The 18,183-nt window shown below is 41.0% G+C and overlaps 1 pseudogene; it reads left to right on the top strand.

The window, feature by feature from the left end:
• LOC127410465 (centrosomal protein of 128 kDa-like) overlaps positions 1-18,183 on the top strand; it is a 105,210-nt pseudogene that overhangs the window by 33,995 nt on the left and 53,032 nt on the right.

Genomic DNA, 18,183 nt, shown 5'->3' with positions numbered 1-18,183 from the left:
TCAAAACGTGGGTGGTAGTCAGTGTTTTTTTTGTTGTTGTTTTTTTTTTTTTTTTTTTGTGGTTATTATTGGGATTTTGAATGCACAATAAACAGGCATCTGGGATTTTACTCATTTTGGAGTCTTGTTATCTCTATGTCTGTGCCTGTCACAGCAAGGAAAAAAAATTGTTTAACATTCAATAAATCGATTTTAAAATCTATTGCCCGATTAATCGGTTATCGGCCTTCTAGTTATCGGTATCTCCAAAATCCACTTTCTGTTGACCTCTGCTCTGATATTAATATCTTGTGTCATTTTGCTTCTCATGTAAAAATGTTTATATATTTTTTTACTAGAAAATAAGACAAATTACTTTGTAAGAAAATATATAATTTAATTTTTTTCAGTAGCAATGGCAATAACAAGATTAATATTACTATGAATCATAGATGCTCTGTTTTGGGCTTTGGGATACAGTTTAGAGGGCACTGCTGTAACTGATTGACATGTCATGTCAACCAGGGCTGTAAGGGTACTTCATTACTATGCTGATGCATTGTTGTGGGGAATTTGTGCTTTACTTCAGTACAACTGAAACTGCATACTTGTACATTTACTCAATTAAATTTCCATGGCTAAAGTCATGCTTTTTACTCCTTATCATTTTAATTAGACCTTCAAAGTACAATGTCCATATTTTGCTGGTCATCATGACTTAGTTCACATAAAAAGGAAAATTCTGTCATCATTTACTCACCTTCATGTTGTTTGATCCCGTATGACTTTCAGTCTCCGTCGAACACAAAAGGAGATGTTAGCCTTAGTTACCATTCTCTTTCATTGTATATAAAGAGATCCTTTCCCCCCCAGTGGAATGGCATTTTTTTGCATTTATATCTGCATTATTTTGCTTTCCATGTGTAATTATTCTGCTCTGTTCTTCAGAGTAAAGAGAATGAGAGCATTCTCAGCCAGCAGGCAGAAGGTGCACGGCGGCAGCTCACCGATGCCCTTGGACGTCTCGCTCAGTGCGAGGAGGACGTACACCGCCGTGATGTGGATTTGGCCGAAGCCCGCTCACGGCTCGTTGCTTTAGAACAAGAGCTCAGAGAGGTCTATAAGAAGAGGTCCAGAAGCAGATTTCCCTGCAGACCCGTCTGAGAGAGGAGAATATTAGGCTACAACAGTGCTGGGACCTTCAGGAGCAGAGAAGAGAGGAGGAGCAGAGATATTTGCTGGATCTCCAGGGCTCAGTGAAGAAACTCAGCGCCACAAGAGCTGACCTCACCACCAGACTGGCCGAGGCGGAGAGCTCCCAGAAGGAGCTGGAAAAACGACTCAGTGTGGCCCAGGAGGAGACCTACTCTTTGGTGCGACAACTGGAACTGGAGTGGGAGGTGCATCAGAAGGAGCTGAGCCACCTCCGAACGGCCCATCGAGAAGTCAAAGCCAAACAGGATAAAGACGTTGACGACACTCTCCGATTATACCAACGTGAGCAAGAAGAACTGGAGGCTCTCGTCAGAGACCTTAAGGTTCAAATCTAACACGTGTCCTAACTAGAGGTTTGCTACCTGACCCGAGCCCGATGGGACCTGACAAACTGTTGGGTTTTTGGCTGGGTTCGGCTCAGTTTTTCAAGTATAACTTTGGGTTTGGGTTTGTAATTAATGAAAAATTAATTATTGTAATTATAATAAATATTTTTAAAAATAGGCTACATTTATTTAATATATAATTTTTTTATTTTTAACATTAAAAATGCTCTTGGTTAGGACAAAAACTCACATTTACATGAAAGAGTGCTTTAATCGCTTGTTGGTTTATTGCATTGCACCTGTATAGGACACAGGAAACCTGTCTGTTAATGATTAATGGCTTATATTTCGACACCCATCACCACATGCACATACACTCGCAATTCTAGGTTAACAACAGACCCAGAAGGGCAGGTTCTGCCCATAGCTTCAGACAGAGACATTTTTAGACATTTTTAGATGCCCTGTTTTATGCAAAGAGGTTACATTGTGGATGATGTTGGCTGTGGGCTTGAATATTTGAACCTGTTGTCTTCCTCAGGGCATCTAAAGAATAACATTAGCAGGTTTTCACCAGAGAGCAAGATTACACCTAAAGGTTCTTGAGAAATCTACATGATTTTTTTGCCCCTTGAAATCCATTAGGGTCCTTTCCTCCAAGCTAGTGAAATGCACCGTACAAAGGTGGGAAGTAGGGATGTACAAAACTACACATTTTCAAAATATTTGCATAGGATGCAATTAACACCTGGATAGAGTGCAACATAATCGGGACATGTTTTTGAACTATTTTTTAAAGTTGAACTATTTTTAAATGTACATTTCAATGTTAAAAGTTTTTTCTCGGATCACAGATTAATATTCAGATTGAACTATAAGTAACCCATTTGTAGGTTGATTTCATTTAAAAGTGCATCTTTTTGGCACTATCAAAACATTCTTCTATTTGTTTGAGCGGCCCGTCCATGGCACAGCAACATTTGCTCGACCAATGGTGAGTTTCGGACGAGACTGTTTGTTAAAACAATGAAAGATGTGGGAGTTTTCTGGAATCTGTTTAAAAACAGTGATACATTTTGCAATTTGGTGATGCTAGAGGAGCAAAAATTACATAATTCAACTGTCAAAAAACACAATGCCAACAGATGTGATATAACTGCCAAAGACATATCTGTATGTGTTCAGTAAGGTAACTTACAGATACTCAACAAATATCATAATCCTACAAAATATGTACAGTGACAGTAGGGCTGGGCGATATTAAATAAATATCTTCATGATACTTTTATACAAAAGTATTGCGATATCTGATTACATCGTCAACCCCCGAAGCAGAGGGTTTGGGGAATATTCTTGCTTTATTGGCTTTGCTTTAAAAATGTAAATCATTTATTGAAACACGAAAAACTGAAAACAAACATATTTCTAAAATCAAATTGTACTTCAAACAAAATCAAAAAGCAAATAAAATAACAAAGTGGTCAAAAAATCATATATAACCACCTTTCCATTTACCGTCACGCAAGTATCTGTCAGGTGGAAATTACTAATACAAATTACGATCTAAAGACAATTATAAATGTAAACATAATAATAATAATAATAATGATGATGATAATAATAATAATAATAGAAATATATATAGATTTTAGGTTCAAGGTGAACTTGTTTTATACACATGTATTGGCTATAAAGTGAACATGCAGAGTTTCGTTCACAATGCATGTTAAGAGCGAACTGGCGCGAACGTGGAAATAAAGCGAACTAAACTTTGAGTACCTCCTGAGATGGTCTGAGGTCATTTGCAGCATTCTTATAGAAGACACTATTCTTGCAAAACATTTTCAGACGAATGAAAGAGAAAAGAAAGAGTGAGAACTCTACATGCGCATGTTCAACGAGACATGCTCCCACTGCACGTCTCTAAACAAACAGTGCATCAAAGACGCACATCGACGGCTTTTCTTTCGTATGTTCTTCAATATATAGTTAAGAGTGTTTCTTGTGACTCCAGCCAGGTCTCCTAAGCAACCAAACTGGCCTGGTTGCTAGGGAGGGTAGAGTCACATGGGGTAACCTCCTTGTGGTCACTATAATGTGGTTCTTGATCTCTGTGGGGCGCGTGGTGAGTTGTGCGTGGATGCCGCGGAGAATAGCATGAAGCCTCCACACACACTCTGTCTCCGCGGTAACGTGCTTAACAAGCCATGTGATAATATGCGCGGATTGACGGTCTCAGATGCGGAGGTAACTGAGATTCGTCCTCCGCCACCCTGATTGAGGCGAGTCATTACGCCACCACAAGTATTTAGAGCGCATTGGGAACTGGGCATACCAAATTGGTAGAGAAAAGTGGAGAGAGAGAGAAAAAAAGAGTGTTTCTTAAAGAGCGTGTCTTTGGGTCTAACAGCATTTTTTGTTATGTGTCATTCTGTGACGTCTTACAGTTAAGGCCAAAGTATTCTTCGTGCGTCCGCGATGCTGATCGCTCCGGGCACAGTATGTGTGACACAAATTTCGTCATCAGTACAGCTGCGCGGCCTGACCATGCGCCACCCAGATTCTCTTGACCAGCGGACGCGGTCCTCGTCTGTGCATGTACTGCCCATTGACTGAACTAAAAGAGTGTCACAAAGCAGTTGTAGTGCGCATGCGTTGAAAGCGTTCTTATTCGGTCGCGGGAAGAAAAGTATACTCAGAAAGACAATGCGGCCAGCCAGGCGTGAACCGATCGGAACATAGAAAAACTAAGTATAACCGGGCCTTTAGCCCACCACAGTGGCAGGTAAATGAGAAAAATTGCCCATCATGCGTATGATATACTGTAGGCTACCCGCATTTGGCGGGTGCTTATTTCAAACCCTGTGCTGCTATTTAATATTTGTTCACTTCCAAACTCCATGGTTTTGTAATTTCTCGATAATGTCGATCATCGTCTGTCAATGAGTGTCGCAATTGGCATTGATTTGTCAGATATCGTCGATATCCGATTACATCGTCCTATCGCCCAGCCCTAAATGAAGGCGGTAGACTTCTTAACAAGGGGTACTTTGATGACTGTAGCAGCAGTGCTTTAAAGGCATGAATTAAGGGACATAACTTCTCAGCGGGGACAGTACTAGCAAAATGTTGCACTCTAAAGCACAACTAACACACACTAAAACATTCTCTGAGTTGAAAATTTTCATTTAGATTTCATTTTCATTAACAGTAATAATGTTGGACGGTTCCCCCTGGGAAGGGAAGAAAACAGTATTGTAATATTATTTGTTTGTTGATGTGTAGTCGGAGGCCGTGGCAGATAATGAAGTAAGGAGAGTTCTGCAGGTGAAGCTGGACAAGATGAAAACAGAATGTGATAAACTGACAGAGCAGCTGAGCACCAGTAAGATGAGTCATGCCCAACTGCTTCACAAACACCACACCCACAGAAAAGAGCTGGACGTTAAGGTATCACTGATCTTCTCACAGTTTTATCACGTTTATTTACTCACTCACATGTCGTTCCAAACCCTTATTACTTTTTTCAGTTTTTTTTTCAACAATTATATTCCCTCACTCCTCTGATATATCAAACAATATTATATAATATTTAGTATGAATATACCACATTTCTGACCATATACCATAGTTGATACAGATAGCACTACTATAGAAAATACATGGTAAATTTTTGTAAGGGTTGTGATATGTGGATTGAAAAGCCTGACAATTTATGTCTGTTCATGGCAAAATTTTCTCCTGTTTTCCTTGTCAATGCTGTTTAGAAATTGGGCGGGTGTTTAATTTGATTTTAAACTAGTTTATTCACATACATATTTTTTTTTTTTTATTGAGGTGTTGAAGAAATAATTCAGTGCTGAATTCCGCCATCCACTCTTCTATTCTTGCAACGCTGTTTATAATGATCCACACCATGCGGTTAAGAGCTTGAGACTGGTTTGCTTGTAAATGTTCACGCTGCTCTGTCCATTGAGCCATGCTGACAATTGATCCGGGTAGGTGCTGTTTCATTCTGCCTTTATAGCGTTTGTCGTTTAATATTTCTCATACCGAATAGAAAACGACAACGCATCAAAGAGAGCCAGCCAACCTCATGGTCGCACCAGTGTGAACTCTTACAAAAATGAGTCCACTGCCAGTAAAAATGGCAAAATGCGACCATTTAGTAGTAGCCTGGAGCCCTGGCATTTTATATCCCAATTCTTGTAAAGGCCCTTGAAAGGTTTTAGTGAGAAACAATAAAAATTTAAGTAATTTTTCAGTGAAAATTTTGCGTTTTATGTTAGAGGCTTTAGCCATTAGCCTCCTCGTTAGCGTGCCCGCCTCCCATGCCGGTTCGAATCCCGCTCTGAGCGGGTCGAGCAGGACTGGTTATATCACCATTGTTTTCTTTGCAGAACTCATGGTTTTGATGCAATTAAAGGAGCAATATGTAACACTGACCTCAAGTGTTTAAAATGTGTACTGTAATCCAAATTCAAAATATTGGAGAGAGTTGTCTCCCCTGCCCCCTCCTCCCCAGACTTGAAGCTCACGCAGGTTGCCAGGTTGAGGACACGCAACAGGAACGAGCAAACTGACAATGGCAAGCGACGAGCATCACACTGTAATTTGATCAGCTAATGTATATGTTTGCAGTGTTTTTATTGTTTGCAAATTATAAACCAGCTCATGTGGATTTTTTTATAACTCTGTCAATGTTAGCTAGATGTATTGCTGGCTTCCATGGCTGCAGCGTGCTGTGTTTGCCTCCTACCTTGTTTCAAATCTGGCAACCCGGGGTGTCGAAATAATATTGGGAAATGGGCAGTGGGCGGGATCACACAGGCCAAAACACAAACAGAAATTCCGTCCCGGAACGGACATTTCAAAGTAGAATATACTGGCTGTAGCACTGTTATCGGAGAAGCCAGTATTTCAACTTAGCATGTTTCCTAAATCTCTGATAACATATTATGATAATTTTATGCTTTTGTACAGTAAATATATTACATATTGCTCCTTTAAAATTCTAATATAAACCGAATGTTGGTAATATTTTAGTGAAAAATTCGAATTTAGTTTCTCAGCCCTGTTGACAGCCCTACTGCATTTAGTCACTTCATAAATATGAATGTGAGGCTCCAGGCCCGTCTAATCCTGCTACACAAACAAACCTGTCTATTTATGGATTTTCCAATATGCGCAGCCGTGTCATACTACAGAAATGAGGTCTCTGTGGTTTCAAGATTTGTCTGTATTGATGGTGTGTGTCAGGGATTGTGAGAATACGTTACATCATAGAACTGTCAAGACTGGAGGTTTGTAGTTCAGTGAAATGGAACAGGAATTGAAGTCTTGTTCTGACTTTTTCTAGATTAAAGGAACAGTTCACCTAAAAATGAAGATTTTGTCATCATTGAAATATAAAAATTTGATATTTGTAGTAACGTGCTAACTTGCCCATGGTTACTAGCCAAGCCCTGACCCCTTGGTCATATCATAGAAAACAGGAGTTTTCTTGCTTTTTAAAAATAAATAAAACAGTTTTATGTATTAAGTAGACCAGGGGTCAAATACCAAGGGTAATTTATCATTAAATCTTTTCCATTAAACTTTGACCCCATTTACACCTGGTATTAAAGGGATAGTTCACCCAAAAATGAAAATTCTCTCATCATTTACTCACCCTCATGCATCCTAAATGTCTTTTACTTTCTGTCTTCTGCAGAACACAAACAGAGATTTTTAGAAGAATATCTCTGCAATGTAGGTACTCACAATGCAAGTGAATGGTGACCAGACCTTTGTAGCTCCAAAAATAACATAAAGGAAACATACATGAAATCCTTAAGGCTCTCCATGTCTTCAGAAGCAATATGATAAGTGTGGGTGAGAAACAGATCAATATTTTAGTACTTTTTTACCCTAAATCTCCGCTTTCACTTTCAGATTTGAAAGTGAAACTAAACAGGCACCATATGTGACTTTCAGATGTAAAAGTGAAAGTGGAGATTTAGAGTAAACAAAATAACTTAAATTTTGAACTGTTTCTCACCCACACCTATCAGATCACTTCTGAAGATATGGATTTAACTATTGGAGTCATACTGATTACTTTTATGTTTCCTGTAGGTGATTTTTGGAGCTACAAAGGTCTGATCACCATTCACTTGCATTGTATGGACCTACAGATCTGAGATATTCTTCTAAAAATCTTCATTTGTGTTCTGCTGAAAAAGAAAAACTACTAGAATATTGCATTTTCCTTTGTGCCTTTGCCTGCCGTTGGCAACAGTGAAACTGCTTCTCTCACCTAAATGTTAAATAGTGCAAATATTGTTTTAGTATTTTTTAATCTAGATTTTTTAAATATGAAAAACAGGTTCAAAGGTTAAAGGTTGACCTTAAATTTTAAATTTCAATAAATCGATTAATCATCTTTTTTGTGTGTGAGAGTACTAGACTACAAAATTACTTGAAATGGCCATCCCTAATATGAGCTGGTTCTTTTAAATCTGCAGCGCGAAACATACAGCGTTACCTCGTGAAGAAATCATTCTTATCAGCTGGGTTCTTTTTAGTAAATGAAAAACTTACTGAACCGCAATTTATTTCATCATGTATGACTTGAAATAAACCAGCAACTTTTATTGTGTTTTGTGTTCATAAGGCTTGTGAGACTTTAATCAGTGTACTTACTGGATGGTTATTGATATAGTATAGCAATGTGTAGTTCAATGTACACAATGCGTTTTGTTGTAATCAGTGGAATTTATAAAAACAATAATTAAAATATCTTCATTAAAAAGTCTGTGTAAACACACTTTTGCAAGAATCTGTTCTATTAAAATCTGAAATGATCAATCATTATTTGGTAACATGCTGCTGAGGGCAGTAAATTCAATAAGAATTGCATTTCTTATTTCCAAATATTGTTTCTGCAAAAGTACTAAAAGAACCGTTTATGGAACTGTTAAGGAACCGGAATCGTTACATTTCTTACGATTCCTTCAAGGGAAAAATTTAAATGCTAGAAAAGTGTAATATAGGCAGTGGCGTATCCAGGACATTTTTACTGGGGTGGCCAAGATGTGGCACAGACCTAGTGTGGGGTGGTGATACCGGGAGAACCTTTATGAATGGCATTGCTTTGCTTCAACATCTACACATGTAGAATAAATGAATTCTTAAACTCATGTTAGCATTCACTGAATTGTTTGTATTCAATATCAGACTGTCGTTTTGACATTTGACAGTTTTCTATTCCTGTTCTATTTCAACCTATTACAGTTTCTGGGAATCTCTGGTTATTTTAACATAACATCCATTTTTAAATCAGTAATTGTTTAGGAAAAGCCAGTTACACATTTTTAAGAGCTATTCTCATTGTAGAGAATTAATCTGCGTATAACTTCAGGTATTGTGTATAATCATATAAAGATACAAGTACAGGTGATAACTGATTGAGGCGCAATTCAATCAATCATTCAATCAATCATTCATTCATTTATTAGCTATAACTGCACAGTCCAACAGAAATATTGTTAAATTGGGTACAAATCAGTGTGTGAAATTGGCTACGAGGGCTTATAGGTGTCTGTCTGGAAACCCCAAAATTGCAGATTGAGCTCTGTATACAGTAAAAAATAAAACTCTATTTACAGTGTCTACTCAGGTTTATTTTCCACATGTTCTGATAGCTTCAATTACTTTGAATATTACCAAATAAAATAGTCAAATCATTTGCGGCATTTAAGTGCAATTTGCCCTGCCTCTGCATATTTAAAATGTCAAATAAGGTATAAAAACTTTGAAGATTCTATTGGTCTGACTGACCAATAATACACATAAAGAGCTCATAAATAACTCAAGTAAAGATTTAAAGTACAGTCACAGCACAAACCCTTCCATTTCACACACAGGTTAGCCATATATATAACTTTAGCTATTGAACATATACATCTGTAAAACGCTTTACACACCTTTACACATTAAATCAGAAAACATGGCATTTCATATTTCATGTCAATATAAAGATAACATGCTGAATGTGGTGTAGGACTCAAGATGGCGCCGAGTATGGCTGCTGCGTTGCGAGCTCCGACACAACATAGCAATAGTTTGTTTGTTTTGTTTACAATTCTTATGTTTTTTGTCTTGGATGTTGTCTGCCTTATTGTCTACGACAGACAAACACTTTTGGACATTGGTTCAGCGATCTCACACCGTAAACCGGACTTCACATTCCTCAATGCCGACCCGCTGTTTACAAACACGCAAGCGGAGCCCTTTGTCTGGGCAGCACGGCCGCGGAAACGCAGGAGGAAAAGGGGAAACAGAGCCGGCGTTCTCATCAGAGTAAGACGCCGCGCAAATCGACCCCCGCTACCCACTATTCTACTGGCAAATGTTCAGTCTCTGGATAACAAGCTCTGCGAGCTGAAAGCGCGGATCTCTTTCCAACGAGAGACGAGGGACTGCTGCATTATCTGCCTTACGGAAACTTGGATGTCTGCGGAGATTCCAGACTCAGCCATTGAACCCACGGGGTTCTCCATGCTCCGAGCGGACAGAGCGAAAGACCTCTCAGGTAAAACTAGAGGAGGTGGTGTATGTTTTATGATCAACAAATCCTGGTGTGATCAGAGGAACGTACATTCCATCAAGTCTTTCTGTTCTCCTGATCTGGAATTTCTTATGCTTCTGTGTCGACCATTCTGGCTACCGAGGGAATTCACAGCGGTCATTATCACTGCTGTGTACATCCCCCCACAAGCCGACACAGACCGGGCACTCAAGGAACTGTATGGGAGTATAAGTGAGCAGGAAACCGCGCACCCCGAGGCCGCGTTCATTGTGACCGGGGACTTTAATAAAGCCAGTTTAAAATCAGTCGCACCAAAATATCACCAGCACATTAGTTTCAACACACGAGGGGACCGGGTTTTGGACCATTGCTACTCTCCGTTCCGGGATGGCTACAAATCCCTCCCCCGCCCACCATTTGGCAAATCGGACCACTCTTCCATTCTGCTTCTGCCCGCTTACAGCCAGAAATTGAAACAGGAAGCACCCACCCTCAGAACGATCCAGTGCTGGTCGGACCAATCAGACTCTACACTACAAGACTGTTTTGATCGCACGGACTGGGAGATGTTCCGGTCCGCCTCTGATGACGACATTGAGCTTTACGCTGATAGCGTAATGTGTTTCATCAGAACGTGTGTAGAGGAAGTGATTCCGACCAGAACTGTGCGAATCTATCCGAATCAGAAGCCGTGGATCAATAGCGATGTTCGCGCGGCACTTAATGTGCGGACCTCCGCTTTTAATTCCGGGAACGCGGAGGAGCATAAACAAGCCAGTTATGCCCTCCGAAAAACTATCAAAACAGCAAAACGCCAGTACAGGAGCAAGATTGAAGGACAGTTTAACACCACCAACTCTAGAAGCATGTGGCAGGGAATTAACATCATCACGGACTTTAAAGAGAATAAAAACTCCGCCATGAACACCGCTGCCTCTCTACCGGATGAGCTAAATACTTTTTATGCTCGTTTCGAGGGAACTAACACCGCCCTCACGGAGAGAGCTCTCACGGCCAAAGCTACAGAGGTTAGTTCACTCTCCGTCTCTGTAGCGGATGTAACCCGATCCTTCCGACGGGTGAATATCCGCAAAGCCGCGGGTCCAGACGGCATTCCGGGCCGCGTCATCAGAGCGTGCGCGAACCAGCTGGCTGGTGTTTTTATGGACATTTTCAACCTTTCCCTCTCTTTGTCTGTAGTCCCCACATGCTTTAAAACATCCACCATTGTGCCTGTTCCAAAACAATCGAAAATAACTTGTTTAAATGACTGGCGTCCTGTTGCTCTGACCCCCATCATCAGCAAATGTTTTGAGAGACTAATCAGAGATTACATCTGCTCTGTATTACCACTCAATCTTGACCCGCTGCAGTTTGCATACCGCAACAACCGTTCCACTGATGATGCCATTGCATCTACAATACACACTGCTCTCTCCCACCTGGAAAAAAAGAACACTTATGTGAGAATGTTGTTTGTAGACTACAGCTCAGCATTCAACACCATAGTGCCCTCCAAGCTAGATGAGAAACTCCGGGCTCTGGGCTTAAACAGCTCGCTGTGCAGCTGGATCCTGGACTTCCTGTCAAGCAGACGCCAGGTGGTTAGAATAGGCAGCAACATCTCCTCATCACTGACCCTCAACACTGGAGCCCCGCAGGGCTGTGTTCTCAGCCCACTACTGTATTCCCTGTACACACATGACTGTGTGGCAACACATAACTCCAATGCCATCATTAAGTTTGCTGATGACACGACGGTGGTAGGTCTGATCACTGACAATGATGAAACAGCCTACATAGAGGAGGTGCACACTCTGACACACTGGTGTCAGGAGCACAACCTCTCCCTCAACGTCAGTAAGACAAAGGAGCTTGTGGTGGACTTCAGAAGAAAAGACAGAGAACACAGTCCAATCACCATCAATGGAGCACCAGTGGAGAGAGTCAGCAGCTTCAAGTTCCTGGGTGTCCACATCACTGAGGAACTCACATGGTCCGTCCACACTGAAGTCGTTGTGAAGAAGGCTCATCAGCGCCTCTTCTTCCTGAGACGGCTGAGGAAGTTTGGAATGAACCGCCACATCCTCACACGGTTCTACACCTGCACTGTGGAGAGCATCCTGACTGGCTGTATCTCCGCCTGGTACGGCAATAGCACCGCCCACAACCGCAAAGCACTGCAAAGGGTGGTGCGAACTGCCAGACACATCATCGGAGGTGAGCTTCCCTCCCTCCAGGAAATATATACAAGGCGGTGTGTGAAAAAAGCTCGGAGGATCATCAGAGACTCCAGCCACCCGAGCCATGGGCTGTTCTCACTGCTACCATCAGGTAGGCGGTATCGCAGCATCAGGACCCGCACCAGCCGACTCCATGATAGCTATTTCTGAACTCTTGATCTCCCACGATCAAAATACATCAGCCCTGCACTTTATTACTCTTTTATCTCACACCGGACTGTCATAAATTATATTACTGTTATTATATTATGTCTCTCTTAACAACTGACTATCAACCGACAGCCTGAATGTCAATACAGTACAATACTGTACATTCTCTATATCTATATCTATATCATATATATATATATATATACATACATCTACATACATATATATATATATATATACTATATATATATATATATATACTTTTTTCATATATATTTTAATTTTTATTGAATAATGTGTATCTATATAGTATCTATATAGTAAAAAACAAAAAAAACAAAAACAGCATATTGTATACTGTACAGTGTATGTTATTATTTGTATATTGTTGAGTGTAATTATGTGTATAACAGATGTTTAAATTGTGTTGTGTTAATTTGATGTTTTAAGTTGTGTAATTATGTATAACAGATGTTTAAATTGTGTTGTGTTAATTTGATGTTTTAAGTTGAGTGTAATTATGTATAACAGATGTTTAAATTGTGTTGTGTTAATTTGATGTTTTAAGTTGAGTTTAATTATGTATAACAGATGTTTAAATTGCGTTGTGTTAATTTGATGTTATTGTAAATTGGTATATGTCTCATCACTGTCACGACTGCTATGTTGATCGGAACTGCACCCAAGAATTTCACACACCATTGCACTTGTGTACATGGCTGTGTGACAATAAAGTGATTTGACTTGATTTGATTTGATTTGTAGGGTCTAGCTTACTCTTTAACCTAGCTACTGTAACAATGAAAAAACATTTTCACATTCACATGGAAATTCGGGATAAATTAAACGTTAGATTAGATGAACATACCTCTCAAATAACAGCTTTCTTTTTGACCACAAATCGACGTCGTCAACTCATTGGAAGTTGGAGGTAGATGCTAGCTCGTGTCATCTTCGTGCTTCTGACCGACCATTATACTCTAGACCTGGAGCCCACTGCCCACGACCTGCGGCACCTGCCTGGCCACCCGCGGCCTGCCCCTCCCCCCACTGATCAAAGATCAGCTCACACAGCTTCAGTCCCACCACTACTATAATGGTCAGAAATATAAAACTGACCCTGGGTCAGTGTGGCTCTAAATCAACAAATGACCTGAGATGTCATCTTTGATTGACAGGTGTTTCTATTGGTTCTTCATTCTTGTGTTGATGAACATGATGAACTACCAATCAGGTCTGGGGTGGCCACAGGGTGACCAATGAGATTTCAGGGGTGGCCCAGGCCACCACAGGCCACCCCCTAAAATCGCCACTGAATATAGGGCCCCTTTATCTTCAGTCTCAAACTGTGACAGGCATTCCTCCTGAGCAATCAGTGAATTTACTCTGTGGCTTAAAGAGCTCCAAATCAAATCTGCTTACATAGAGAAATATATGTTAAACTGAAGCTGAGCTCTAGTAGCGCTAAGTGTTCCCACTGGATGAACGGAAGTCTTGCATCTGAGCTGTTAACTCACTCCCTGCTTGCAGGCTGTCTGTACTTGTTTTTCAAGCCGTTTTTAAGTACAGTCTTAACTCTGAGCTCGAGCTGTCATCAGCCACATTGCACCCTTTAATGTTCTTCTTCAGCCTTCGCACCTTTTTGTCTGCTACCAGCAGAAATTGTTTTTGGTAAAATGCCCCCCTCCTCCGTCATGTGTTTGTGTCAGCAGTCTGAAGCGGTACAGCAACGTTCAGATGTGCTCAATGCAAGAACTGTCAGGGGAACACAATCCACCTTCACACACATGCATTTTTTAAAAAGTGACTGAGCCCCCTCCCGTGCGTGCTCGCTCTGATGGCATACGTCGTCGCTCTAAATTTGTAGATCTGCTCATTTTTGTTTGGTAAAGTGATTCATCTGTGCAGTGGGGTTTTCCCATTGAGCTGAAGATCTTGGAAGTGTACGGGCCTCCAGTTGACGGTCATCGACTTGGGATGCATTAGAGGAAGCTGACGCTGAACGATTCTGAATATTTTGTTGTCTGAACCTCCTCAGAGACCTGCAATTTTACATAGAGTTTCTCATAAAACAGGAGTTTCTAGTTGTATGACATTCATGCATAATTTGTATAGCATACCCAGGGTTATTATAGAATGGTGAAAATGTCACTATGTTTTATTTATTTTTTATGTTTTCAGATTCACTTTAATAGGTGCATATGTAATTTTTATTTTGTTGTGGAGATTAATTAGGTAATTAATCTAGTTATGTTAGTTATGTTTATATGCTTATAATATAGCAGCCTAATATCTATAGCCCAATATTTGTAGTCTGAGTAATTTAATAAATACACAAACATATTCAGTCATTAAACACAACTATGAAGAAAACAGTCTTTTTTTTACTCACGTTAATGTGACACTTGGGACTGCCGCTCTGAAATGATGATGCCCAGAGATTGGATTGCATTCAGACGATAATGCGTGGAGCTAGCACATGGAATGCAATGTAAAGAGACCTTCTCCAAAAAAACCGATTTGTAGCACTGATGGATTATTGTGATATTACAGCTAATAATTAACATCAGAGAAATGCAGCCTCTTACTGTCGTTTACGTACACCTAGAGATATTAACACGATTTGACAATAGAAGTCACTGTTGCCCCAAACATTGCAGATTTACAGTTCTATCCTTCTAATTGGTCATTTGTACTCATGACCGAAAAGATCTCACGACCCAGCAGACAATGATCCGTGACCCAGTGGTTGAGGAACCCTGATTTAGACCAGTGGTTCTTAACTTTTTTCAAGTGTGACCCTCTTTTAAGAATGACAACATTTCTACTCATTCAGTGGGATGGTTGGGCTTTCATAGTCAATGACAGACGTTCCAGTCATGGCTTAATAGGGCTGAGTAAGAGATGCAAGCTATCTTCAAATATAAGTCTAGCTCTGTACTTGTTACTCAGGTACACCAGCACTGAAAAGCCAGCCTCACTGAGAATGGGAGAAGTTTTTTCAATGCCATGTAACTCAGTACTCGGTATTCCCTGTGCACGGATATCAAAAAATCTGCCAGTGGCTTCTCTGTGAACCTCTGCTGCTTCAGGGCCATATCTGTTGCAGTATCAACCAATGACCCCTCCAATTCATTTGGCATTCCTATCAACATTGTCTCTTCAGAAGGGTTTCTAATCCACTCTTCTATAACAGACACAGCTAGATTTTCAGGGAAATACTCATGGAATTGTATCTGCATTTCATTTACGTGTGCCCCAATAACAAGCCGCAACTCATCTTTTGACACGTTGTTCAGAAAATCGTTCAGTAATGGGAAAGCATCAAAGTTATCATTTTCCATAACGACAGTTTTCTGATCCATGCCTCAATTTTATCAGAAAGGGTGAAGAGTGACATATTTTTACCTTGAAGTCCTGTGTTCAGATCATTAAGTTAGCTGAAAATGTTAGCTAGGTAGGCTAGGAGGGCAAGCCATTTTTTATCAGAAATGTTTTAAGCTTGCAGGGAGCTTTCCTCCAAAAGAAAGAGCCTACCTCCTCTCGGAGCTCACTGAGTCAATTGAGAGCTTTTCCTCTGGAAACCCACCATACTTCGCTATGGTACAGCAGCGGCTGGTGTTCTGCCCCCATCTCTTGACAGAGAACTTTAAAAAGTCACAAGCTCATTGCGGTTGTTTTGATTGTGTTGACTGTGAACTGCTTTACGCCCCCCTCATCGTCACACTTCTCCACCACCAGATTCAGGCCAGGGAGACCTCCGGCCTGACTTACTCCCCACCTCCAGTGGTGGACTGGGAAGAGAAATCGGCCCGGGATTTTACATAGAAACTGGCCCAAATTTGTGGGGTGGGGGTGTTGGGGGGGGGGGGGGGGGTCGCTGTCCTTTTCTGCATATCGCGCTGCCCCCTTCGGCATATCGCGGCGCCATTTTGTGGCCCGTTCTGTATAACACGATGATTTATCGTGGCCCATTCGGCCCGTTTTGTGGCTGGCACAGTTCTCCCGATGGGCAGTCCGCCCCTGATCGGCCCCAAAGTGCGTCGGCCCACCGGGAAAATGCCTGGTATGCCAGATTACCAATCCAGCCCTGCCCATCTCCCTTCCTGGAGGGGAGGTGTTGCCCTTTTGGCCGTCCTTCCTCACCTCCTGGGAAACTGAGAGAGATGAGGGGAGGTAGAGTGGAGCGAGAATGAGCGAGCGGGAGAGACAGAACGAGAGAGACAGAGAGAGAAGAGAGAGAGTGAGAGAGAGAGAGAGAGAGAGAGAGAGAGAGAAAAAGTGGCTTGCTGGTCCCTGGACACGCTGTCGCCTGGTCCTCAGCCACTCTGAGGCAGCGGTTGCGACCCCCAGGTTAAGAACCACTGATTTAGACCACTTTTTTATTTATTTTTTTTTACTATTTTTAGGTTCCTAACATCATTGCTTTCCAACACACACTATGTAACACAATTTTTGTTCCTGGGTAGTAAGTGTTATTTCCTAATTGCTTATGCCTCAAAAGTATAGAAAATGGCTATTATTCCCCACAAACTTTGCTTTTGTGACCAGGACAGTGATATTTTGAAATGTACCTATTTCCAATGAGAAAACGGGTGAATTTGTGTCTTTTCATTCACATAAAGTCCGAAAAATAACAACATATGAATCCAAAATCCTTCTTTATCTGTGGTACGACGAAGACACCGGCTTTGACCTTTGCCTCAGACAGCTTAGGGAAGAAGTCTTGAAGGTACTTGAAGGCTGCCGACTCCTTATCTAGAGCTCTGACAAATTGTTTCATAAGGCCCAATTTGTGGTGGCATCAGCACCTTCCGGGGGTCCACCAGTGGCTCCCACTTGATGTTGTTCCTCCCCACAGAGAACTCGGTCCGCTGTGGCCAGTCCCGCCTGTGGTAGTGCACCTTTGTGTCCCTGCTGTCCCAAAGGCAAAGATAGCAGGAAACTTTGTAAAACCTCCTTGGAGACCCATCAGGAATGCCACCATTTTGAAGTCTCCTATGACCTCCCAGCCGTACTCATCATACTTCAAGGCATCCAGCAAGGTTTTGATGCTGTTGTAATCCTCTTTGAGGTGCACTGAGTGAGCCAGGGGAAGAGATGGATACTTGTTACCATTATGGACCAGCACGGCTTTGAATATTACTTTAGTATAAATACATGTTAATTTGGATTCATATGTTGTTTTTTTCGGACTTTATGTGAAGGAAAAGACACAAATTCGCCCGTTTTCTCATTGGAAATAGGTACATTTCAAAATATCACTGTCCTGGTCACAAAAGCAAAGTTTTTGGGGAATAATAGCCATTTTCTATACTTTTGAGGGATAAGCAATTAGGAAATAACACTTACTACCCAGGAACAAAAAAATAAATACATTTGTTACACAGTGTAATGGAGAGCGTTTTCGAAACGCACCATTGTTTGTTGGAGGAAACACATTTTCAGTGTGAATGAGAGGCATAAATGTAGGGAAAATGTATGCGTTTCCAAACGAAAACATATTGGTGTGGACATGGCCTTAGTTTTCATAACAAAGCACCAGAATGATGACATACTACACTTGATAAGAAACTGCATCACACTTCAAATAACATCACATTAGCTTCAAAGTTCAAAGTTTTATTTGTCAATGTGCAACAACACAGAACTTACTGCAGTACTTACTATCAATGAAACGTTCTATAAACGCAATATA

This window comes from Myxocyprinus asiaticus, chromosome 19, assembly GCF_019703515.2.
Source record: "Myxocyprinus asiaticus isolate MX2 ecotype Aquarium Trade chromosome 19, UBuf_Myxa_2, whole genome shotgun sequence".
Classification (NCBI taxonomy): Eukaryota; Metazoa; Chordata; class Actinopteri; order Cypriniformes; family Catostomidae; genus Myxocyprinus; species Myxocyprinus asiaticus.
Note: the sequence above shows the minus strand (reverse complement) of the source record. Positions and strands in the feature narration are given on the sequence as shown.